This window comes from Cryptomeria japonica, unplaced genomic scaffold (genome assembly GCF_030272615.1).
Source record: "Cryptomeria japonica unplaced genomic scaffold, Sugi_1.0 HiC_scaffold_871, whole genome shotgun sequence".
Classification (NCBI taxonomy): Eukaryota; Viridiplantae; Streptophyta; class Pinopsida; order Cupressales; family Cupressaceae; genus Cryptomeria; species Cryptomeria japonica.
The window spans coordinates 1,007-25,331 of NW_026729593.1; the positions used below are offsets into that span (position 1 = coordinate 1,007).

General features: G+C 62.9%; 3 non-coding genes across 3 annotated transcripts; all 3 read right to left on the bottom strand.

The window, feature by feature from the left end:
• Positions 1 to 4,631: 4,631 nt before the first annotated feature.
• LOC131872887 (5S ribosomal RNA) lies at positions 4,632 to 4,750 on the bottom strand. Its single transcript, XR_009370951.1, has one exon. It is a non-coding gene; the product is annotated as a 5S ribosomal RNA (ribosomal RNA).
• A 7,804-nt stretch (positions 4,751 to 12,554) lies between these two features.
• Positions 12,555 to 12,673, bottom strand: LOC131872890 (5S ribosomal RNA). The gene has a single exon (XR_009370953.1). It is a non-coding gene; the product is annotated as a 5S ribosomal RNA (ribosomal RNA).
• A 7,804-nt stretch (positions 12,674 to 20,477) lies between these two features.
• On the bottom strand, positions 20,478 to 20,596 carry LOC131872891 (5S ribosomal RNA). The gene has a single exon (XR_009370954.1). It is a non-coding gene; the product is annotated as a 5S ribosomal RNA (ribosomal RNA).
• Between the last annotated feature and the right edge of the window lie 3,729 nt (positions 20,597 to 24,325).

Genomic DNA, 24,325 nt, shown 5'->3' on the forward strand with positions numbered 1-24,325 from the left:
TTTCAAAACGGAAATTTTAAAATCTCGTTTTTTTTTTGCCTTTTATGGAAATTAGTGAAGGCATCGCATCAAAGGTGCGCACCTCGCTGCCCACCTTGGTGTGCTCCGAGGTGCCCACCACGGTGCGCAACGCCGGTGCGAACCCGGGAGCGCCCCGATGTGTGCTCCAAGGTGCGGCGTGCACGAAGTCGGACCCCGGTTTGCCCCGGGTGCGCACCTCGCGTGCACCTTGGTGCGCACACCTTGGCTGGGTTGCGCGGCCTGGTGGGCACCATGGTGCGCACCAAGGAGCGCTCCGAAGTGTGCTCCAAGGTGCGGCGTGCACGAAGTCGGAGCCCGGTTTGCCCCGGGTGCGCACCTTCGCCGCGGTGGGCACCATGGCGTGCACGAAGTCGGAGCCCGGTTTGCCCCGGGTGCGCACCTCGCGTGCACCTTCGCCGGGGTGGGCACCTCGGCTGGGTTGCGCGCCCTGGTGCGCACCAAGGAGCGCTCTGAAGTGTGCTCCAAGGTGCGGCGTGCACGAAGTCGGAGCCCGGTTTGCCCCGGGTGTGCACCTCGCGTGCACCTTCGCTGCGGTGGGCACCTTGGCTGGGTTGCGCGCCTTGGTGGGCACCATGCAGTGCACGAAGTCGGAGCCCGGTTTGCCCCGGGCGCGCACCTCCGCCAGGGTGGGCACCTTGGTGCGCACAACTTGCCTGGGCTGCGCACCAGGAAGGGCTCAAGATGGCACCCGCGTTCCGTTTTTTTCACTATCTTTCAGAACGGAAATTTTAAAATATCGTTTTTTTTTGCCTTTTCTGGAAATTAGTGAAGGCAGCGCATCAAAGGTGCGCAACGCTGGTGCGAACCTGGGAGCGCTCCGATGTGTGCTCCAAGGTGCGGCGTGCACGAAGTCGGACCCCGGTTTGCCCCGGGTGCGCACCTCGCGTGCACCTTGGTGCGCACACCTTGGCTGGGTTGCGCGCCCTGGTGGGCACCATGGTGCGCACCAAGGAGCGCTCCGAAGTGTGCTCCAAGGTGCGGCGTGCACGAAGTCGGAGCCCGGTTTGCCCCGGGTGCGCACCTCGCGTGCACCTTCGCCGCGGTGGGCACCATGGCGTGCACGAAGTCGGAGCCCGGTTTGCCCCGGGTGCGCACCTCGCGTGCACCTTCGCCGGGGTGGGCACCTTAGTGTGCAGACCTTGGCTGGGTTGCGCGCCCTGGTGGGCACCATGGTGCGCACCAAGGAGCGCTCCGAAGTGTGCTCCAAGGTGCGGCCTGCACGAAGTCGGAGCCCGGTTTGCCCCGGGTGTGCACCTCGGGTGGGCACCTTGGTGCGCATGCCTTGCCTGGGCTGCGCACCAGGGCGGGCTCAAGATGGCACCCGCGTTCCTTTTTTTTCACTATCTTTCAAAACGGAAATTTTAAAATCTCATTTTTTTTTGCCTTTTTCTGGAAATTAGTGAAGGCAGCGCATCAAAGGTGCGCACCTCGCTGCCCACCACGGTGCGCAACGCCGGTGGGCACCCGGGAGTGCTTCGAAGTGTGCTCCAAGGTGCTGCGTGCACGTTGTCGGAGCCCGGTTTGCCCCGGGTGCGCACCTCGCGTGCACCTTCGTCGGGGTGGGCACCTTGGCTGGGTTTGCCCCGGCTGCGCTCCGAAGCGGGGTTATTGGAGCGCCGCCTCTTTTTTTGTCGGAGCGTTTGGTGGGGTTTCTCGCATTGGCTCTTCCGAGGCCCGGTTGCCACCCTGGCGCGCACGAAGTCGGAAGTAGGGTTAATTGCCCGGGTGCGCACCTTTGCCAGGGTGGGCACCTTACCTGGGCTGCGCACCAGGGCGGGCTCAAGATGGCACGCGCGTTCCGTTTTTTTCACTATCTTTCAAAACGGAAATTTTAAAATCTCCTTTTTTTTTTGCCTTTTCTGGAAATTAGTGAAGGCAGCGCATCAAAGGTGCGCACCTCGCTGCCCACCTTGGTGTGCTCTGAGGTGCGCACCCGGGAGCGCTACGAAGTGTGCTCCAAGGTGCGGCGTGCACGTTGTCGGAGCCCGGTTTGCCCCGGGTGCGCACCTCGCCTGCACCTTGGCCGGGGTGGGCACCTTGGCTGGGTTTGCCCAGGGTGCGCTCCGAAGCGGGGTTACTGGAGCGCCCCCTCTTTTTTTGTCAGAGCGTTTGGTGGGGTTTCTCGCATTGGCTCTTCCCAGGCCCGGTTGTTGGGTGCGCTCCCACCCTGGCGCGCGCGAAGTTGGAAGTTGGGTTAATTGCCCGGGCGCGCACCTTCGCCAGGGTGGGCACCTTGGTGCGCACACCTTGGCTGGGCTGCGCACCAGGGCGGGCTCAAGATGGCACCAGCATTCCCTTTTTCTCACTATCTTTCAAAACGGAAATTTTAAAATCTCGTTTTTTTTTTGCCTTTTATGGAAATTAGTGAAGGCATCGCATCAAAGGTGCGCACCTCGCTGCCCACCTTGGTGTGCTCCGAGGTGCCCACCACGGTGCGCAACGCCGGTGCGAACCCGGGAGCGCCCCGATGTGTGCTCCAAGGTGCGGCGTGCACGAAGTCGGACCCCGGTTTGCCCCGGGTGCGCACCTCGCGTGCACCTTGGTGCGCACACCTTGGCTGGGTTGCGCGGCCTGGTGGGCACCATGGTGCGCACCAAGGAGCGCTCCGAAGTGTGCTCCAAGGTGCGGCGTGCACGAAGTCGGAGCCCGGTTTGCCCCGGGTACGCACCTCGCGTGCACCTTCGCCGGGGTGGGCACCTCGGCTGGGTTGCGCGCCCTGGTGCGCACCAAGGAGCGCTCCGAAGTGTGCTCCAAGGTGCGGCGTGCACGAAGTCGGAGCCCGGTTTGCCCCGGGTGCGCACCTTCGCCGCGGTGCGCACCATGGCGTGCACGAAGTCGGAGCCCGGTTTGCCCCGGGTGCGCACCTCGCGTGCACCTTCGGCGGGGTTGCGCGCCCTGGTGGGCACCATGGTGCGCACCAAGGAGCGCTCCGAAGTGTGCTCCAAGGTGCGGCGTGCACGAAGTCGGAGCCCGGTTTGCCCCGGGTGCGCACCTCGCGTGCACCTTCGGCGGGGTTGCGCGCCCTGGTGGGCACCATGGTGCGCACCAAGGAGCGCTCCGAAGTGTGCTCCAAGGTGCGGCGTGCACGAAGTCGGAGCCCGGTTTGCCCCGGGTGCGCACCTCGCGTGCACCTTCGCCGCGGTGGGCACCATGGCGTGCACGAAGTCGGAGCCCGGTTTGCCCCGGGTGCGCACCTCGCGTGCACCTTCGCCGGGGTGGGCACCTCGGCTGGGTTGCGCGCCCTGGTGCGCACCAAGGAGCGCTCCGAAGTGTGCTCCAAGGTGCGGCGTGCACGAAGTCGGAGCCCGGTTTGCCCCGGGTGCGCACCTCGCGTGCACCTTCGCCAGGGTGGGCACCTCGGTGCGCACACCTTCTCAATGTTTTCTTGCCTTTTCTGGAAATTGGTGAAGGCAGCGCATCAAAGGTGCGCACCTCGGTGTGCTCCGAGGTGCGAACCCGAGAGCGCTCCGAGGTGCCCACGAAGTCGAAAGTCGGGTTAATTGCATTGTTTTCCCCGGGTGCGCTCCGAGGTGCGCAACATCGGCGCGCACCAAGGAGGGCTCCGAAGTGTGCTCCAAGGTGCGCACGATGGCGTGCACCTCTGGTGCGCACGATTCGGAGCTCGGTTTGACCGGGGTGCGCACACCTTGGCTGGGTTGCGCACCTTTTGTGCGCTCCAAGGTGCGCACGAAGTCGGAGCTCGGTTTGCCCCGGGTGCGCACCTTCGCCAGGGTGCGCACCTTGATGCGCACGCCTTGGCTGGGCTGCGCACCTTGGTGGGCGCCATGGTGCGCACCTTTCGTGCGCTCCAAGGTGCGCACGAAGTCGGAGCTCGGTTTGCCCCGGGTGCGCACCTTGGTGGGCGCCATGGTGCACTCCGAGGTGCCCAAGATTGGTGCGCACCAAGGAGCGCTCCGAAGTGCGCTCCAAGGTGCGCGCGAAGTCGAAAGTTGGGTTAATTGTCCGGTTTGCCTCGGGTGCGCACCTTGCGTGCACCTTCGCCAGGGTGGGCGCCTTGGTGCGCACACCTTGGCTGGGCTGCGCACACCTTGGCACCCGCGTTTCCTTCATTTTAAATTTTTTTTTTTTACAATCTCTCAAGTGGGAAATTCTATAATCTCAACTTTTTTTGCCTTTTCAGGAAACTTTTGAATGGAGCGCATCATTGGTGCGCTCCGAAGTGTGCTCCAAAGCTCTCTCCAGCTGCGTGCACCTGCCCCGGCCGCGCACCCGGCCCCGCCCAGCTTCGCTCACCTGTCCCGGGCGTCTGGTGCGGAACCTTAGAGTAAGAAACATCACCGTGCACCTTGGCCAACGTGCGCGACTCGACCGAGCGCGCACTGGCCGAGGTGCACACCGATTTCACCTGGGTGCGCGCGCAGCACCTCGGGCGCACCGGGGTGCGCGCACAACGCCCGGGTTGCACCGTGGCCTGTGTGCTCGGGGCGCCTCGGGTGCGCGCTCGGTGTCGCCCCCGCGCGCGCGGTAGTGCGGGCAGCGCACCCCGGCCCGGCCCGGCCCCGACGAGAACGCAAACGGGCAAAAGGTTTATTCAAATAGCATTGCGACGCCCGGCGAAAAACTAAAAAAGGGTGCAACACCGGGACTTCCCGGGAGGTCACCCATCCCAGTACTACTCCGGCCCAAGCGCGCTTAACTGCGGAGTTCTGATGGGATCCGGTGCACTAACGCTGGTATGATCGCACCCGTTATGAGCTTGTCGCAGTGTGTACTTAGCAAACCGCGACCCACGTGCGAATCCACCCCGGCCACCCACCCCCGTCGAGGTGCACACCCTCCCTCGCGAAGTGCGCCCCGTTCGCCAAGTGTGAGCCCTGCCCGGGTGCGCGCACCTTGCTAGGGCGTCGGGTGTGCACCCGGCCCGGCCTACGTGCGTGCACCTGGAGGGGGCGTCGTGTGCGTGCAGTGTCCCGTCTGCAACGCGGTGCCCACACACCACCTCGGGCGCAACGACCTGCGCTCACATGTGGGCCGAGTGCACCTTGGTGCATGTTCGGGGCGCCTCGGGTGCACGCTCGATCTTGCCCCGGTGCACCAAGGCGCTCGGTTTGCCCCGGGTGCGCACTTGGTGCAAGGTGGGCACCCAAAATAGGGATCAAGCACCAAAACACAAGTTTCGGGATGCAAAATGGGACCCAAGGACCACAAATGCGTTCCAAGACCCATGATGGGTCCACGAGAACAAAAATGTGTTCCGAGACTTAATAAACAAATATTGGGTTTTAGGAGAAGAAACATGCTCTGATGCCCAAAACGAGAATCGACCCCGAAAAGGCCACAGGCCAAAAGTGGGATGCGAGACAAAAAAAAATGGGACCCGAGGACCAAAATTGGGTTCCCAGGTCGAAGACAGGGCAACCGGACAAGAAACGACCTCTAAGGCTCGAAATGAGTCCCGACGACTAAAACTTGACAAGAAGCACCCATCAGGCACCCAACTCGACACCCATGGGATGCCGACCCACCCGGGCTTCCACCTAGCACACCTTGGCACCCACCCACCCTCGCACCCAACCTCGCACCCAACTTAGCACCTTTGAACCCACATTGGCACTCACCCTGACCCTGGCACCTTGGAACCCACATTGGCACTCACCTTGACCCTGGCACCCACCTTTGCACTCACCTTGGGACCCACCCTGGCTCCCACCTCGGCACCCACCCAGACACCCACCTTGGTTCCTTGGCACCCACCTTGGATCCTTGGCACCCACCCCGACACCCACCTTGGCACGCAACTTGGCTACTTGCCACCCACCTTGGCTCCTTGACGCCCACCCCGACAACCACCCCGTGACCTACCCTGGCTAGGGTTGGTGCACACCCACCCTGGTGCCCACCTTGGCACCCACCCTATGACCCACCTTGGCACGCACCTTAGTACCCACCCCGTTACCCACCCTAGGACCCACCCCGTGACCCACCTTGGCCAGGGTGGGTGCCTTGGTGCGCACAACTTGCCTGGGCTGCACACCAGGGCGGGCTCAAGATGGCACCCGCGTTCCGTTTTTTTCACTATCTTTCAAAACGGAAATTTTAAAATCTCATTTTTTTCTTTTTTTTGCCTTTTCTGGAAATTAGTGAAGGCAGCGCATCAAAGGTGCGCAATGCTGGTGCGAACCCGGGAGCGCTCCGATGTGTGCTCCAAGGTGCGGCGTGCACGAAGTCCGAGCCCGGTTTGCCCCGGGTGCGCACCTCGCGTGCACCTTCGCCGGGGTGAGCACCTTGGCTGGGTTGCGCGCCCTGGTGCGTACCAAGGAGCGCTCTGAAGTGTGCTCCAAGGTGCGGCGTGCACGAAGTCGGAGCCCGGTTTGCCCCGGGTGTGCACCTCGGGTGCGCACCTCGCGTGCACCTTCGCTGCGGTGGGCACCTTGGCTGGGTTGCGCGCCTTGGTGGGCACCATGCAGTGCACGAAGTCGGAGCCCGGTTTGCCCCGGGCGCGCACCTCCGCCAGGGTGGGCACCTTGGTGCGCACAACTTGCCTGGGCTGCGCATCAGGAAGGGCTCAAGATGGCACCCGCGTTCCGTTTTTTTCACTATCTTTCAGAACGGAAATTTTAAAATATCGTTTTTTTTTGCCTTTTCTGGAAATTAGTGAAGGCAGCGCATCAAAGGTGCGCAACGCTGGTGCGAACCTGGGAGCGCTCCGATGTGTGCTCCAAGGTGCGGCGTGCACGAAGTCGGAGCCCGGTTTGCCTCGGGTGCGCCCTGGTGGGCACCATGGTGCGCACCAAGGAGCGCTCCGAAGTGTGCTCCAAGGTGCGGCCTGCACGAAGTCGGAGCCCGGTTTGCCCCGGGTGTGCACCTCGGGTGGGCACCTTGGTGCGCATGCCTTGCCTGGGCTGCGCACCAGGGCGGGCTCAAGATGGCACCCGCGTTCCTTTTTTTTCACTATCTTTCAAAACGGAAATTTTAAAATCTCATTTTTTTTTGCCTTTTTCTGGAAATTAGTGAAGGCAGCGCATCAAAGGTGCGCACCTCGCTGCCCACCACGGTGCGCAACGCCGGTGGGCACCCGGGAGTGCTTCGAAGTGTGCTCCAAGGTGCTGCGTGCACGTTGTCGGAGCCCGGTTTGCCCCGGGTGCGCACCTCGCGTGCACCTTCGTCGGGGTGGGCACCTTGGCTTGGTTTGCCCCGGCTGCGCTCCGAAGCGGGGTTATTGGAGCGCCGCCTCTTTTTTTGTCGGAGCGTTTGGTGGGGTTTCTCGCATTGGCTCTTCCGAGGCCCGGTTGCCACCCTGGCGCGCACGAAGTCGGAAGTAGGGTTAATTGCCCGGGTGCGCACCTTTGCCAGGGTGGCACCTTACCTGGGCTGCGCACCAGGGCGGGCTCAAGATGGCACGCGCGTTCCGTTTTTTTCACTATCTTTCAAAACGGAAATTTTAAAATCTCCTTTTTTTTTTGCCTTTTCTGGAAATTAGTGAAGGCAGCGCATCAAAGGTGCGCACCTCGCTGCCCACCTTGGTGTGCTCTGAGGTGCGCACCCGGGAGCGCTACGAAGTGTGCTCCAAGGTGCGGCGTGCACGTTGTCGGAGCCCGGTTTGCCCCGGGTGCGCACCTCGCCTGCACCTTGGCCGGGGTGGGCACCTTGGCTGGGTTTGCCCAGGGTGCGCTCCGAAGCGGGGTTACTGGAGCGCCCCCTCTTTTTTTGTCAGAGAGTTTGGTGGGGTTTCTCGCATTGGCTCTTCCCAGGCCCGGTTGTTGGGTGCGCTCCCACCCTGGCGCGCGCGAAGTTGGAAGTTGGGTTAATTGCCCGGGCGCGCACCTTCGCCAGGGTGGGCACCTTGGTGCGCAAACCTTGGCTGGGCTGCGCACCAGGGCGGGCTCAAGATGGCACCAGCATTCCCTTTTTCTCACTATCTTTCAAAACGGAAATTTTAAAATCTCGTTTTTTTTTTGCCTTTTATGGAAATTAGTGAAGGCATCGCATCAAAGGTGCGCACCTCGCTGCCCACCTTGGTGTGCTCCGAGGTGCCCACCACGGTGCGCAACGCCGGTGCGAACCCGGGAGCGCCCCGATGTGTGCTCCAAGGTGCGGCGTGCACGAAGTCGGACCCCGGTTTGCCCCGGGTGCGCACCTCGCGTGCACCTTGGTGCGCACACCTTGGCTGGGTTGCGCGGCCTGGTGGGCACCATGGTGCGCACCAAGGAGCGCTCCGAAGTGTGCTCCAAGGTGCGGCGTGCACGAAGTCGGAGCCCGGTTTGCCCCGGGTGCGCACCTTCGCCGCGGTGGGCACCATGGCGTGCACGAAGTCGGAGCCCGGTTTGCCCCGGGTGCGCACCTCGCGTGCACCTTCGCCGGGGTGGGCACCTCGGCTGGGTTGCGCGCCCTGGTGCGCACCAAGGAGCGCTCTGAAGTGTGCTCCAAGGTGCGGCGTGCACGAAGTCGGAGCCCGGTTTGCCCCGGGTGTGCACCTCGCGTGCACCTTCGCTGCGGTGGGCACCTTGGCTGGGTTGCGCGCCTTGGTGGGCACCATGCAGTGCACGAAGTCGGAGCCCGGTTTGCCCCGGGCGCGCACCTCCGCCAGGGTGGGCACCTTGGTGCGCACAACTTGCCTGGGCTGCGCACCAGGAAGGGCTCAAGATGGCACCCGCGTTCCGTTTTTTTCACTATCTTTCAGAACGGAAATTTTAAAATATCGTTTTTTTTTGCCTTTTCTGGAAATTAGTGAAGGCAGCGCATCAAAGGTGCGCAACGCTGGTGCGAACCTGGGAGCGCTCCGATGTGTGCTCCAAGGTGCGGCGTGCACGAAGTCGGACCCCGGTTTGCCCCGGGTGCGCACCTCGCGTGCACCTTGGTGCGCACACCTTGGCTGGGTTGCGCGCCCTGGTGGGCACCATGGTGCGCACCAAGGAGCGCTCCGAAGTGTGCTCCAAGGTGCGGCGTGCACGAAGTCGGAGCCCGGTTTGCCCCGGGTGCGCACCTCGCGTGCACCTTCGCCGCGGTGGGCACCATGGCGTGCACGAAGTCGGAGCCCGGTTTGCCCCGGGTGCGCACCTCGCGTGCACCTTCGCCGGGGTGGGCACCTTAGTGTGCAGACCTTGGCTGGGTTGCGCGCCCTGGTGGGCACCATGGTGCGCACCAAGGAGCGCTCCGAAGTGTGCTCCAAGGTGCGGCCTGCACGAAGTCGGAGCCCGGTTTGCCCCGGGTGTGCACCTCGGGTGGGCACCTTGGTGCGCATGCCTTGCCTGGGCTGCACACCAGGGCGGGCTCAAGATGGCACCCGCGTTCCTTTTTTTTCACTATCTTTCAAAACGGAAATTTTAAAATCTCATTTTTTTTTGCCTTTTTCTGGAAATTAGTGAAGGCAGCGCATCAAAGGTGCGCACCTCGCTGCCCACCACGGTGCGCAACGCCGGTGGGCACCCGGGAGTGCTTCGAAGTGTGCTCCAAGGTGCTGCGTGCACGTTGTCGGAGCCCGGTTTGCCCCGGGTGCGCACCTCGCGTGCACCTTCGTCGGGGTGGGCACCTTGGCTGGGTTTGCCCCGGCTGCGCTCCGAAGCGGGGTTATTGGAGCGCCGCCTCTTTTTTTGTCGGAGCGTTTGGTGGGGTTTCTCGCATTGGCTCTTCCGAGGCCCGGTTGCCACCCTGGCGCGCACGAAGTCGGAAGTAGGGTTAATTGCCCGGGTGCGCACCTTTGCCAGGGTGGGCACCTTACCTGGGCTGCGCACCAGGGCGGGCTCAAGATGGCACGCGCGTTCCGTTTTTTTCACTATCTTTCAAAACGGAAATTTTAAAATCTCCTTTTTTTTTTGCCTTTTCTGGAAATTAGTGAAGGCAGCGCATCAAAGGTGCGCACCTCGCTGCCCACCTTGGTGTGCTCTGAGGTGCGCACCCGGGAGCGCTACGAAGTGTGCTCCAAGGTGCGGCGTGCACGTTGTCGGAGCCCGGTTTGCCCCGGGTGCGCACCTCGCCTGCACCTTGGCCGGGGTGGGCACCTTGGCTGGGTTTGCCCAGGGTGCGCTCCGAAGCGGGGTTACTGGAGCGCCCCCTCTTTTTTTGTCAGAGCGTTTGGTGGGGTTTCTCGCATTGGCTCTTCCCAGGCCCGGTTGTTGGGTGCGCTCCCACCCTGGCGCGCGCGAAGTTGGAAGTTGGGTTAATTGCCCGGGCGCGCACCTTCGCCAGGGTGGGCACCTTGGTGCGCACACCTTGGCTGGGCTGCGCACCAGGGCGGGCTCAAGATGGCACCAGCATTCCCTTTTTCTCACTATCTTTCAAAACGGAAATTTTAAAATCTCGTTTTTTTTTTGCCTTTTATGGAAATTAGTGAAGGCATCGCATCAAAGGTGCGCACCTCGCTGCCCACCTTGGTGTGCTCCGAGGTGCCCACCACGGTGCGCAACGCCGGTGCGAACCCGGGAGCGCCCCGATGTGTGCTCCAAGGTGCGGCGTGCACGAAGTCGGACCCCGGTTTGCCCCGGGTGCGCACCTCGCGTGCACCTTGGTGCGCACACCTTGGCTGGGTTGCGCGGCCTGGTGGGCACCATGGTGCGCACCAAGGAGCGCTCCGAAGTGTGCTCCAAGGTGCGGCGTGCACGAAGTCGGAGCCCGGTTTGCCCCGGGTACGCACCTCGCGTGCACCTTCGCCGGGGTGGGCACCTCGGCTGGGTTGCGCGCCCTGGTGCGCACCAAGGAGCGCTCCGAAGTGTGCTCCAAGGTGCGGCGTGCACGAAGTCGGAGCCCGGTTTGCCCCGGGTGCGCACCTTCGCCGCGGTGCGCACCATGGCGTGCACGAAGTCGGAGCCCGGTTTGCCCCGGGTGCGCACCTCGCGTGCACCTTCGGCGGGGTTGCGCGCCCTGGTGGGCACCATGGTGCGCACCAAGGAGCGCTCCGAAGTGTGCTCCAAGGTGCGGCGTGCACGAAGTCGGAGCCCGGTTTGCCCCGGGTGCGCACCTCGCGTGCACCTTCGGCGGGGTTGCGCGCCCTGGTGGGCACCATGGTGCGCACCAAGGAGCGCTCCGAAGTGTGCTCCAAGGTGCGGCGTGCACGAAGTCGGAGCCCGGTTTGCCCCGGGTGCGCACCTCGCGTGCACCTTCGCCGCGGTGGGCACCATGGCGTGCACGAAGTCGGAGCCCGGTTTGCCCCGGGTGCGCACCTCGCGTGCACCTTCGCCGGGGTGGGCACCTCGGCTGGGTTGCGCGCCCTGGTGCGCACCAAGGAGCGCTCCGAAGTGTGCTCCAAGGTGCGGCGTGCACGAAGTCGGAGCCCGGTTTGCCCCGGGTGCGCACCTCGCGTGCACCTTCGCCAGGGTGGGCACCTCGGTGCGCACACCTTCTCAATGTTTTCTTGCCTTTTCTGGAAATTGGTGAAGGCAGCGCATCAAAGGTGCGCACCTCGGTGTGCTCCGAGGTGCGAACCCGAGAGCGCTCCGAGGTGCCCACGAAGTCGAAAGTCGGGTTAATTGCATTGTTTTCCCCGGGTGCGCTCCGAGGTGCGCAACATCGGCGCGCACCAAGGAGGGCTCCGAAGTGTGCTCCAAGGTGCGCACGATGGCGTGCACCTCTGGTGCGCACGATTCGGAGCTCGGTTTGACCGGGGTGCGCACACCTTGGCTGGGTTGCGCACCTTTTGTGCGCTCCAAGGTGCGCACGAAGTCGGAGCTCGGTTTGCCCCGGGTGCGCACCTTCGCCAGGGTGCGCACCTTGATGCGCACGCCTTGGCTGGGCTGCGCACCTTGGTGGGCGCCATGGTGCGCACCTTTCGTGCGCTCCAAGGTGCGCACGAAGTCGGAGCTCGGTTTGCCCCGGGTGCGCACCTTGGTGGGCGCCATGGTGCACTCCGAGGTGCCCAAGATTGGTGCGCACCAAGGAGCGCTCCGAAGTGCGCTCCAAGGTGCGCGCGAAGTCGAAAGTTGGGTTAATTGTCCGGTTTGCCTCGGGTGCGCACCTTGCGTGCACCTTCGCCAGGGTGGGCGCCTTGGTGCGCACACCTTGGCTGGGCTGCGCACACCTTGGCACCCGCGTTTCCTTCATTTTAAATTTTTTTTTTTTACAATCTCTCAAGTGGGAAATTCTATAATCTCAACTTTTTTTGCCTTTTCAGGAAACTTTTGAATGGAGCGCATCATTGGTGCGCTCCGAAGTGTGCTCCAAAGCTCTCTCCAGCTGCGTGCACCTGCCCCGGCCGCGCACCCGGCCCCGCCCAGCTTCGCTCACCTGTCCCGGGCGTCTGGTGCGGAACCTTAGAGTAAGAAACATCACCGTGCACCTTGGCCAACGTGCGCGACTCGACCGAGCGCGCACTGGCCGAGGTGCACACCGATTTCACCTGGGTGCGCGCGCAGCACCTCGGGCGCACCGGGGTGCGCGCACAACGCCCGGGTTGCACCGTGGCCTGTGTGCTCGGGGCGCCTCGGGTGCGCGCTCGGTGTCGCCCCCGCGCGCGCGGTAGTGCGGGCAGCGCACCCCGGCCCGGCCCGGCCCCGACGAGAACGCAAACGGGCAAAAGGTTTATTCAAATAGCATTGCGACGCCCGGCGAAAAACTAAAAAAGGGTGCAACACCGGGACTTCCCGGGAGGTCACCCATCCCAGTACTACTCCGGCCCAAGCGCGCTTAACTGCGGAGTTCTGATGGGATCCGGTGCACTAACGCTGGTATGATCGCACCCGTTATGAGCTTGTCGCAGTGTGTACTTAGCAAACCGCGACCCACGTGCGAATCCACCCCGGCCACCCACCCCCGTCGAGGTGCACACCCTCCCTCGCGAAGTGCGCCCCGTTCGCCAAGTGTGAGCCCTGCCCGGGTGCGCGCACCTTGCTAGGGCGTCGGGTGTGCACCCGGCCCGGCCTACGTGCGTGCACCTGGAGGGGGCGTCGTGTGCGTGCAGTGTCCCGTCTGCAACGCGGTGCCCACACACCACCTCGGGCGCAACGACCTGCGCTCACATGTGGGCCGAGTGCACCTTGGTGCATGTTCGGGGCGCCTCGGGTGCACGCTCGATCTTGCCCCGGTGCACCAAGGCGCTCGGTTTGCCCCGGGTGCGCACTTGGTGCAAGGTGGGCACCCAAAATAGGGATCAAGCACCAAAACACAAGTTTCGGGATGCAAAATGGGACCCAAGGACCACAAATGCGTTCCAAGACCCATGATGGGTCCACGAGAACAAAAATGTGTTCCGAGACTTAATAAACAAATATTGGGTTTTAGGAGAAGAAACATGCTCTGATGCCCAAAACGAGAATCGACCCCGAAAAGGCCACAGGCCAAAAGTGGGATGCGAGACAAAAAAAAATGGGACCCGAGGACCAAAATTGGGTTCCCAGGTCGAAGACAGGGCAACCGGACAAGAAACGACCTCTAAGGCTCGAAATGAGTCCCGACGACTAAAACTTGACAAGAAGCACCCATCAGGCACCCAACTCGACACCCATGGGATGCCGACCCACCCGGGCTTCCACCTAGCACACCTTGGCACCCACCCACCCTCGCACCCAACCTCGCACCCAACTTAGCACCTTTGAACCCACATTGGCACTCACCCTGACCCTGGCACCTTGGAACCCACATTGGCACTCACCTTGACCCTGGCACCCACCTTTGCACTCACCTTGGGACCCACCCTGGCTCCCACCTCGGCACCCACCCAGACACCCACCTTGGTTCCTTGGCACCCACCTTGGATCCTTGGCACCCACCCCGACACCCACCTTGGCACGCAACTTGGCTACTTGCCACCCACCTTGGCTCCTTGACGCCCACCCCGACAACCACCCCGTGACCTACCCTGGCTAGGGTTGGTGCACACCCACCCTGGTGCCCACCTTGGCACCCACCCTATGACCCACCTTGGCACGCACCTTAGTACCCACCCCGTTACCCACCCTAGGACCCACCCCGTGACCCACCTTGGCCAGGGTGGGTGCCTTGGTGCGCACAACTTGCCTGGGCTGCACACCAGGGCGGGCTCAAGATGGCACCCGCGTTCCGTTTTTTTCACTATCTTTCAAAACGGAAATTTTAAAATCTCATTTTTTTCTTTTTTTTGCCTTTTCTGGAAATTAGTGAAGGCAGCGCATCAAAGGTGCGCAATGCTGGTGCGAACCCGGGAGCGCTCCGATGTGTGCTCCAAGGTGCGGCGTGCACGAAGTCCGAGCCCGGTTTGCCCCGGGTGCGCACCTCGCGTGCACCTTCGCCGGGGTGAGCACCTTGGCTGGGTTGCGCGCCCTGGTGCGTACCAAGGAGCGCTCTGAAGTGTGCTCCAAGGTGCGGCGTGCACGAAGTCGGAGCCCGGTTTGCCCCGGGTGTGCACCTCGGGTGCGCACCTCGCGTGCACCTTCGCTGCGGTGGGCACCTTGGCTGGGTTGCGCGCCTTGGTGGGCACCATGCAGTGCACGAAGTCGGAGCCCGGTTTGCCCCGGGCGCGCACCTCCGCCAGGGTGGGCACCTTGGTGCGCACAACTTGCCTGGGCTGCGCATCAGGAAGGGCTCAAGATGGCACCCGCGTTCCGTTTTTTTCACTATCTTTCAGAACGGAAATTTTAAAATATCGTTTTTTTTTGCCTTTTCTGGAAATTAGTGAAGGCAGCGCATCAAAGGTGCGCAACGCTGGTGCGAACCTGGGAGCGCTCCGATGTGTGCTCCAAGGTGCGGCGTGCACGAAGTCGGAGCCCGGTTTGCCTCGGGTGCGCCCTGGTGGGCACCATGGTGCGCACCAAGGAGCGCTCCGAAGTGTGCTCCAAGGTGCGGCCTGCACGAAGTCGGAGCCCGGTTTGCCCCGGGTGTGCACCTCGGGTGGGCACCTTGGTGCGCATGCCTTGCCTGGGCTGCGCACCAGGGCGGGCTCAAGATGGCACCCGCGTTCCTTTTTTTTCACTATCTTTCAAAACGGAAATTTTAAAATCTCATTTTTTTTTGCCTTTTTCTGGAAATTAGTGAAGGCAGCGCATCAAAGGTGCGCACCTCGCTGCCCACCACGGTGCGCAACGCCGGTGGGCACCCGGGAGTGCTTCGAAGTGTGCTCCAAGGTGCTGCGTGCACGTTGTCGGAGCCCGGTTTGCCCCGGGTGCGCACCTCGCGTGCACCTTCGTCGGGGTGGGCACCTTGGCTTGGTTTGCCCCGGCTGCGCTCCGAAGCGGGGTTATTGGAGCGCCGCCTCTTTTTTTGTCGGAGCGTTTGGTGGGGTTTCTCGCATTGGCTCTTCCGAGGCCCGGTTGCCACCCTGGCGCGCACGAAGTCGGAAGTAGGGTTAATTGCCCGGGTGCGCACCTTTGCCAGGGTGGCACCTTACCTGGGCTGCGCACCAGGGCGGGCTCAAGATGGCACGCGCGTTCCGTTTTTTTCACTATCTTTCAAAACGGAAATTTTAAAATCTCCTTTTTTTTTTGCCTTTTCTGGAAATTAGTGAAGGCAGCGCATCAAAGGTGCGCACCTCGCTGCCCACCTTGGTGTGCTCTGAGGTGCGCACCCGGGAGCGCTACGAAGTGTGCTCCAAGGTGCGGCGTGCACGTTGTCGGAGCCCGGTTTGCCCCGGGTGCGCACCTCGCCTGCACCTTGGCCGGGGTGGGCACCTTGGCTGGGTTTGCCCAGGGTGCGCTCCGAAGCGGGGTTACTGGAGCGCCCCCTCTTTTTTTGTCAGAGAGTTTGGTGGGGTTTCTCGCATTGGCTCTTCCCAGGCCCGGTTGTTGGGTGCGCTCCCACCCTGGCGCGCGCGAAGTTGGAAGTTGGGTTAATTGCCCGGGCGCGCACCTTCGCCAGGGTGGGCACCTTGGTGCGCAAACCTTGGCTGGGCTGCGCACCAGGGCGGGCTCAAGATGGCACCAGCATTCCCTTTTTCTCACTATCTTTCAAAACGGAAATTTTAAAATCTCGTTTTTTTTTTGCCTTTTATGGAAATTAGTGAAGGCATCGCATCAAAGGTGCGCACCTCGCTGCCCACCTTGGTGTGCTCCGAGGTGCCCACCACGGTGCGCAACGCCGGTGCGAACCCGGGAGCGCCCCGATGTGTGCTCCAAGGTGCGGCGTGCACGAAGTCGGACCCCGGTTTGCCCCGGGTGCGCACCTCGCGTGCACCTTGGTGCGCACACCTTGGCTGGGTTGCGCGGCCTGGTGGGCACCATGGTGCGCACCAAGGAGCGCTCCGAAGTGTGCTCCAAGGTGCGGCGTGCACGAAGTCGGAGCCCGGTTTGCCCCGGGTGCGCACCTTCGCCGCGGTGGGCACCATGGCGTGCACGAAGTCGGAGCCCGGTTTGCCCCGGGTGCGCACCTCGCGTGCACCTTCGCCGGGGTGGGCACCTCGGCTGGGTTGCGCGCCCTGGTGCGCACCAAGGAGCGCTCTGAAGTGTGCTCCAAGGTGCGGCGTGCACGAAGTCGGAGCCCGGTTTGCCCCGGGTGTGCACCTCGCGTGCACCTTCGCTGCGGTGGGCACCTTGGCTGGGTTGCGCGCCTTGGTGGGCACCATGCAGTGCACGAAGTCGGAGCCCGGTTTGCCCCGGGCGCGCACCTCCGCCAGGGTGGGCACCTTGGTGCGCACAACTTGCCTGGGCTGCGCACCAGGAAGGGCTCAAGATGGCACCCGCGTTCCGTTTTTTTCACTATCTTTCAGAACGGAAATTTTAAAATATCGTTTTTTTTTGCCTTTTCTGGAAATTAGTGAAGGCAGCGCATCAAAGGTGCGCAACGCTGGTGCGAACCTGGGAGCGCTCCGATGTGTGCTCCAAGGTGCGGCGTGCACGAAGTCGGACCCCGGTTTGCCCCGGGTGCGCACCTCGCGTGCACCTTGGTGCGCACACCTTGGCTGGGTTGCGCGCCCTGGTGGGCACCATGGTGCGCACCAAGGAGCGCTCCGAAGTGTGCTCCAAGGTGCGGCGTGCACGAAGTCGGAGCCCGGTTTGCCCCGGGTGCGCACCTCGCGTGCACCTTCGCCGCGGTGGGCACCATGGCGTGCACGAAGTCGGAGCCCGGTTTGCCCCGGGTGCGCACCTCGCGTGCACCTTCGCCGGGGTGGGCACCTTAGTGTGCAGACCTTGGCTGGGTTGCGCGCCCTGGTGGGCACCATGGTGCGCACCAAGGAGCGCTCCGAAGTGTGCTCCAAGGTGCGGCCTGCACGAAGTCGGAGCCCGGTTTGCCCCGGGTGTGCACCTCGGGTGGGCACCTTGGTGCGCATGCCTTGCCTGGGCTGCGCACCAGGGCGGGCTCAAGATGGCACCCGCGTTCCTTTTTTTTCACTATCTTTCAAAACGGAAATTTTAAAATCTCATTTTTTTTTGCCTTTTTCTGGAAATTAGTGAAGGCAGCGCATCAAAGGTGCGCACCTCGCTGCCCACCACGGTGCGCAACGCCGGTGGGCACCCGGGAGTGCTTCGAAGTGTGCTCCAAGGTGCTGCGTGCACGTTGTCGGAGCCCGGTTTGCCCCGGGTGCGCACCTCGCGTGCACCTTCGTCGGGGTGGGCACCTTGGCTGGGTTTGCCCCGGCTGCGCTCCGAAGCGGGGTTATTGGAGCGCCGCCTCTTTTTTTGTCGGAGCGTTTGGTGGGGTTTCTCGCATTGGCTCTTCCGAGGCCCGGTTGCCACCCTGGCGCGCACGAAGTCGGAAGTAGGGTTAATTGCCCGGGTGCGCACCTTTGCCAGGGTGGGCACCTTACCTGGGCTGCGCACCAGGGCGGGCTCAAGATGGCACGCGCGTTCCGTTTTTTTCACTATCTTTCAAAACGGAAATTTTAAAATCTCCTTTTTTTTTTGCCTTTTCTGGAAATTAGTGAAGGCAGCGCATCAAAGGTGCGCACCTCGCTGCCCACCTTGGTGTGCTCTGAGGTGCGCACCCGGGAGCGCTACGAAGTGTGCTCCAAGGTGCGGCGTGCACGTTGTCGGAGCCCGGTTTGCCCCGGGTGCGCACCTCGCCTGCACCTTGGCCGGGGTGGGCACCTTGGCTGGGTTTGCCCAGGGTGCGCTCCGAAGCGGGGTTACTGGAGCGCCCCCTCTTTTTTTGTCAGAGCGTTTGGTGGGGTTTCTCGCATTGGCTCTTCCCAGGCCCGGTTGTTGGGTGCGCTCCCACCCTGGCGCGCGCGAAGTTGGAAGTTGGGTTAATTGCCCGGGCGCGCACCTTCGCCAGGGTGGGCACCTTGGTGCGCACACCTTGGCTGGGCTGCGCACCAGGGCGGGCTCAAGATGGCACCAGCATTCCCTTTTTCTCACTATCTTTCAAAACGGAAATTTTAAAATCTCGTTTTTTTTTTGCCTTTTATGGAAATTAGTGAAGGCATCGCATCAAAGGTGCGCACCTCGCTGCCCACCTTGGTGTGCTCCGAGGTGCCCACCACGGTGCGCAACGCCGGTGCGAACCCGGGAGCGCCCCGATGTGTGCTCCAAGGTGCGGCGTGCACGAAGTCGGACCCCGGTTTGCCCCGGGTGCGCACCTCGCGTGCACCTTGGTGCGCACACCTTGGCTGGGTTGCGCGGCCTGGTGGGCACCATGGTGCGCACCAAGGAGCGCTCCGAAGTGTGCTCCAAGGTGCGGCGTGCACGAAGTCGGAGCCCGGTTTGCCCCGGGTACGCACCTCGCGTGCACCTTCGCCGGGGTGGGCACCTCGGCTGGGTTGCGCGCCCTGGTGCGCACCAAGGAGCGCTCCGAAGTGTGCTCCAAGGTGCGGCGTGCACGAAGTCGGAGCCCGGTTTGCCCCGGGTGCGCACCTTCGCCGCGGTGCGCACCATGGCGTGCACGAAGTCGGAGCCCGGTTTGCCCCGGGTGCGCACCTCGCGTGCACCTTCGGCGGGGTTGCGCGCCCTGGTGGGCACCATGGTGCGCACCAAGGAGCGCTCCGAAGTGTGCTCCAAGGTGCGGCGTGCACGAAGTCGGAGCCCGGTTTGCCCCGGGTGCGCACCTCGCGTGCACCTTCGGCGGGGTTGCACGCCCTGGTGGGCACCATGGTGCGCACCAAGGAGCGCTCCGAAGTGTGCTCCAAGGTGCGGCGTGCACGAAGTCGGAGCCCGGTTTGCCCCGGGTGCGCACCTCGCGTGCACCTTCGCCGCGGTGGGCACCATGGCGTGCACGAAGTCGGAGCCCGGTTTGCCCCGGGTGCGCACCTCGCGTGCACCTTCGCCGGGGTGGGCACCTCGGCTGGGTTGCGCGCCCTGGTGCGCACCAAGGAGCGCTCCGAAGTGTGCTCCAAGGTGCGGCGTGCACGAAGTCGGAGCCCGGTTTGCCCCGGGTGCGCACCTCGCGTGCACCTTCGCCAGGGTGGGCACCTCGGTGCACACACCTTCTCAATGTTTTCTTGCCTTTTCTGGAAATTGGTGAAGGCAGCGCATCAAAGGTGCGCACCTCGGTGTGCTCCGAGGTGCGAACCCGAGAGCGCTCCGAGGTGCCCACGAAGTCGAAAGTCGGGTTAATTGCATTGTTTTCCCCGGGTGCGCTCCGAGGTGCGCAACATCGGCGCGCACCAAGGAGGGCTCCGAAGTGTGCTCCAAGGTGCGCACGATGGCGTGCACCTCTGGTGCGCACGATTCGGAGCTCGGTTTGACCGGGGTGCGCACACCTTGGCTGGGTTGCGCACCTTTTGTGCGCTCCAAGGTGCGCACGAAGTCGGAGCTCGGTTTGCCCCGGGTGCGCACCTTCGCCAGGGTGCGCACCTTGATGCGCACGCCTTGGCTGGGCTGCGCACCTTGGTGGGCGCCATGGTGCGCACCTTTCGTGCGCTCCAAGGTGCGCACGAAGTCGGAGCTCGGTTTGCCCCGGGTGCGCACCTTGGTGGGCGCCATGGTGCACTCCGAGGTGCCCAAGATTGGTGCGCACCAAGGAGCGCTCCGAAGTGCGCTCCAAGGTGCGCGCGAAGTCGAAAGTTGGGTTAATTGTCCGGTTTGCCTCGGGTGCGCACCTTGCGTGCACCTTCGCCAGGGTGGGCGCCTTGGTGCGCACACCTTGGCTGGGCTGCGCACACCTTGGCACCCGCGTTTCCTTCATTTTAAATTTTTTTTTTTTACAATCTCTCAAGTGGGAAATTCTATAATCTCAACTTTTTTTGCCTTTTCAGGAAACTTTTGAATGGAGCGCATCATTGGTGCGCTCCGAAGTGTGCTCCAAAGCTCTCTCCAGCTGCGTGCACCTGCCCCGGCCGCGCACCCGGCCCCGCCCAGCTTCGCTCACCTGTCCCGGGCGTCTGGTGCGGAACCTTAGAGTAAGAAACATCACCGTGCACCTTGGCCAACGTGCGCGACTCGACCGAGCGCGCACTGGCCGAGGTGCACACCGATTTCACCTGGGTGCGCGCGCAGCACCTCGGGCGCACCGGGGTGCGCGCACAACGCCCGGGTTGCACCGTGGCCTGTGTGCTCGGGGCGCCTCGGGTGCGCGCTCGGTGTCGCCCCCGCGCGCGCGGTAGTGCGGGCAGCGCACCCCGGCCCGGCCCGGCCCCGACGAGAACGCAAACGGGCAAAAGGTTTATTCAAATAGCATTGCGACGCCCGGCGAAAAACTAAAAAAGGGTGCAACACCGGGACTTCCCGGGAGGTCACCCATCCCAGTACTACTCCGGCCCAAGCGCGCTTAACTGCGGAGTTCTGATGGGATCCGGTGCACTAACGCTGGTATGATCGCACCCGTTATGAGCTTGTCGCAGTGTGTACTTAGCAAACCGCGACCCACGTGCGAATCCACCCCGGCCACCCACCCCCGTCGAGGTGCACACCCTCCCTCGCGAAGTGCGCCCCGTTCGCCAAGTGTGAGCCCTGCCCGGGTGCGCGCACCTTGCTAGGGCGTCGGGTGTGCACCCGGCCCGGCCTACGTGCGTGCACCTGGAGGGGGCGTCGTGTGCGTGCAGTGTCCCGTCTGCAACGCGGTGCCCACACACCACCTCGGGCGCAACGACCTGCGCTCACATGTGGGCCGAGTGCACCTTGGTGCATGTTCGGGGCGCCTCGGGTGCACGCTCGATCTTGCCCCGGTGCACCAAGGCGCTCGGTTTGCCCCGGGTGCGCACTTGGTGCAAGGTGGGCACCCAAAATAGGGATCAAGCACCAAAACACAAGTTTCGGGATGCAAAATGGGACCCAAGGACCACAAATGCGTTCCAAGACCCATGATGGGTCCACGAGAACAAAAATGTGTTCCGAGACTTAATAAACAAATATTGGGTTTTAGGAGAAGAAACATGCTCTGATGCCCAAAACGAGAATCGACCCCGAAAAGGCCACAGGCCAAAAGTGGGATGCGAGACAAAAAAAAATGGGACCCGAGGACCAAAATTGGGTTCCCAGGTCGAAGACAGGGCAACCGGACAAGAAACGACCTCTAAGGCTCGAAATGAGTCCCGACGACTAAAACTTGACAAGAAGCACCCATCAGGCACCCAACTCGACACCCATGGGATGCCGACCCACCCGGGCTTCCACCTAGCACACCTTGGCACCCACCCACCCTCGCACCCAACCTCGCACCCAACTTAGCACCTTTGAACCCACATTGGCACTCACCCTGACCCTGGCACCTTGGAACCCACATTGGCACTCACCTTGACCCTGGCACCCACCTTTGCACTCACCTTGGGACCCACCCTGGCTCCCACCTCGGCACCCACCCAGACACCCACCTTGGTTCCTTGGCACCCACCTTGGATCCTTGGCACCCACCCCGACACCCACCTTGGCACGCAACTTGGCTACTTGCCACCCACCTTGGCTCCTTGACGCCCACCCCGACAACCACCCCGTGACCTACCCTGGCTAGGGTTGGTGCACACCCACCCTGGTGCCCACCTTGGCACCCACCCTATGACCCACCTTGGCACGCACCTTAGTACCCACCCCGTTACCCACCCTAGGACCCACCCCGTGACCCACCTTGGCCAGGGTGGGTGCCTTGGTGCGCACAACTTGCCTGGGCTGCACACCAGGGCGGGCTCAAGATGGCACCCGCGTTCCGTTTTTTTCACTATCTTTCAAAACGGAAATTTTAAAATCTCATTTTTTTCTTTTTTTTGCCTTTTCTGGAAATTAGTGAAGGCAGCGCATCAAAGGTGCGCAATGCTGGTGCGAACCCGGGAGCGCTCCGATGTGTGCTCCAAGGTGCGGCGTGCACGAAGTCCGAGCCCGGTTTGCCCCGGGTGCGCACCTCGCGTGCACCTTCGCCGGGGTGAGCACCTTGGCTGGGTTGCGCGCCCTGGTGCGTACCAAGGAGCGCTCTGAAGTGTGCTCCAAGGTGCGGCGTGCACGAAGTCGGAGCCCGGTTTGCCCCGGGTGTGCACCTCGGGTGCGCACCTCGCGTGCACCTTCGCTGCGGTGGGCACCTTGGCTGGGTTGCGCGCCTTGGTGGGCACCATGCAGTGCACGAAGTCGGAGCCCGGTTTGCCCCGGGCGCGCACCTCCGCCAGGGTGGGCACCTTGGTGCGCACAACTTGCCTGGGCTGCGCATCAGGAAGGGCTCAAGATGGCACCCGCGTTCCGTTTTTTTCACTATCTTTCAGAACGGAAATTTTAAAATATCGTTTTTTTTTGCCTTTTCTGGAAATTAGTGAAGGCAGCGCATCAAAGGTGCGCAACGCTGGTGCGAACCTGGGAGCGCTCCGATGTGTGCTCCAAGGTGCGGCGTGCACGAAGTCGGAGCCCGGTTTGCCTCGGGTGCGCCCTGGTGGGCACCATGGTGCGCACCAAGGAGCGCTCCGAAGTGTGCTCCAAGGTGCGGCCTGCACGAAGTCGGAGCCCGGTTTGCCCCGGGTGTGCACCTCGGGTGGGCACCTTGGTGCGCATGCCTTGCCTGGGCTGCGCACCAGGGCGGGCTCAAGATGGCACCCGCGTTCCTTTTTTTTCACTATCTTTCAAAACGGAAATTTTAAAATCTCATTTTTTTTTGCCTTTTTCTGGAAATTAGTGAAGGCAGCGCATCAAAGGTGCGCACCTCGCTGCCCACCACGGTGCGCAACGCCGGTGGGCACCCGGGAGTGCTTCGAAGTGTGCTCCAAGGTGCTGCGTGCACGTTGTCGGAGCCCGGTTTGCCCCGGGTGCGCACCTCGCGTGCACCTTCGTCGGGGTGGGCACCTTGGCTTGGTTTGCCCCGGCTGCGCTCCGAAGCGGGGTTATTGGAGCGCCGCCTCTTTTTTTGTCGGAGCGTTTGGTGGGGTTTCTCGCATTGGCTCTTCCGAGGCCCGGTTGCCACCCTGGCGCGCACGAAGTCGGAAGTAGGGTTAATTGCCCGGGTGCGCACCTTTGCCAGGGTGGCACCTTACCTGGGCTGCGCACCAGGGCGGGCTCAAGATGGCACGCGCGTTCCGTTTTTTTCACTATCTTTCAAAACGGAAATTTTAAAATCTCCTTTTTTTTTTGCCTTTTCTGGAAATTAGTGAAGGCAGCGCATCAAAGGTGCGCACCTCGCTGCCCACCTTGGTGTGCTCTGAGGTGCGCACCCGGGAGCGCTACGAAGTGTGCTCCAAGGTGCGGCGTGCACGTTGTCGGAGCCCGGTTTGCCCCGGGTGCGCACCTCGCCTGCACCTTGGCCGGGGTGGGCACCTTGGCTGGGTTTGCCCAGGGTGCGCTCCGAAGCGGGGTTACTGGAGCGCCCCCTCTTTTTTTGTCAGAGAGTTTGGTGGGGTTTCTCGCATTGGCTCTTCCCAGGCCCGGTTGTTGGGTGCGCTCCCACCCTGGCGCGCGCGAAGTTGGAAGTTGGGTTAATTGCCCGGGCGCGCACCTTCGCCAGGGTGGGCACCTTGGTGCGCAAACCTTGGCTGGGCTGCGCACCAGGGCGGGCTCAAGATGGCACCAGCATTCCCTTTTTCTCACTATCTTTCAAAACGGAAATTTTAAAATCTCGTTTTTTTTTTGCCTTTTATGGAAATTAGTGAAGGCATCGCATCAAAGGTGCGCACCTCGCTGCCCACCTTGGTGTGCTCCGAGGTGCCCACCACGGTGCGCAACGCCGGTGCGAACCCGGGAGCGCCCCGATGTGTGCTCCAAGGTGCGGCGTGCACGAAGTCGGACCCCGGTTTGCCCCGGGTGCGCACCTCGCGTGCACCTTGGTGCGCACACCTTGGCTGGGTTGCGCGGCCTGGTGGGCACCATGGTGCGCACCAAGGAGCGCTCCGAAGTGTGCTCCAAGGTGCGGCGTGCACGAAGTCGGAGCCCGGTTTGCCCCGGGTGCGCACCTTCGCCGCGGTGGGCACCATGGCGTGCACGAAGTCGGAGCCCGGTTTGCCCCGGGTGCGCACCTCGCGTGCACCTTCGCCGGGGTGGGCACCTCGGCTGGGTTGCGCGCCCTGGTGCGCACCAAGGAGCGCTCTGAAGTGTGCTCCAAGGTGCGGCGTGCACGAAGTCGGAGCCCGGTTTGCCCCGGGTGTGCACCT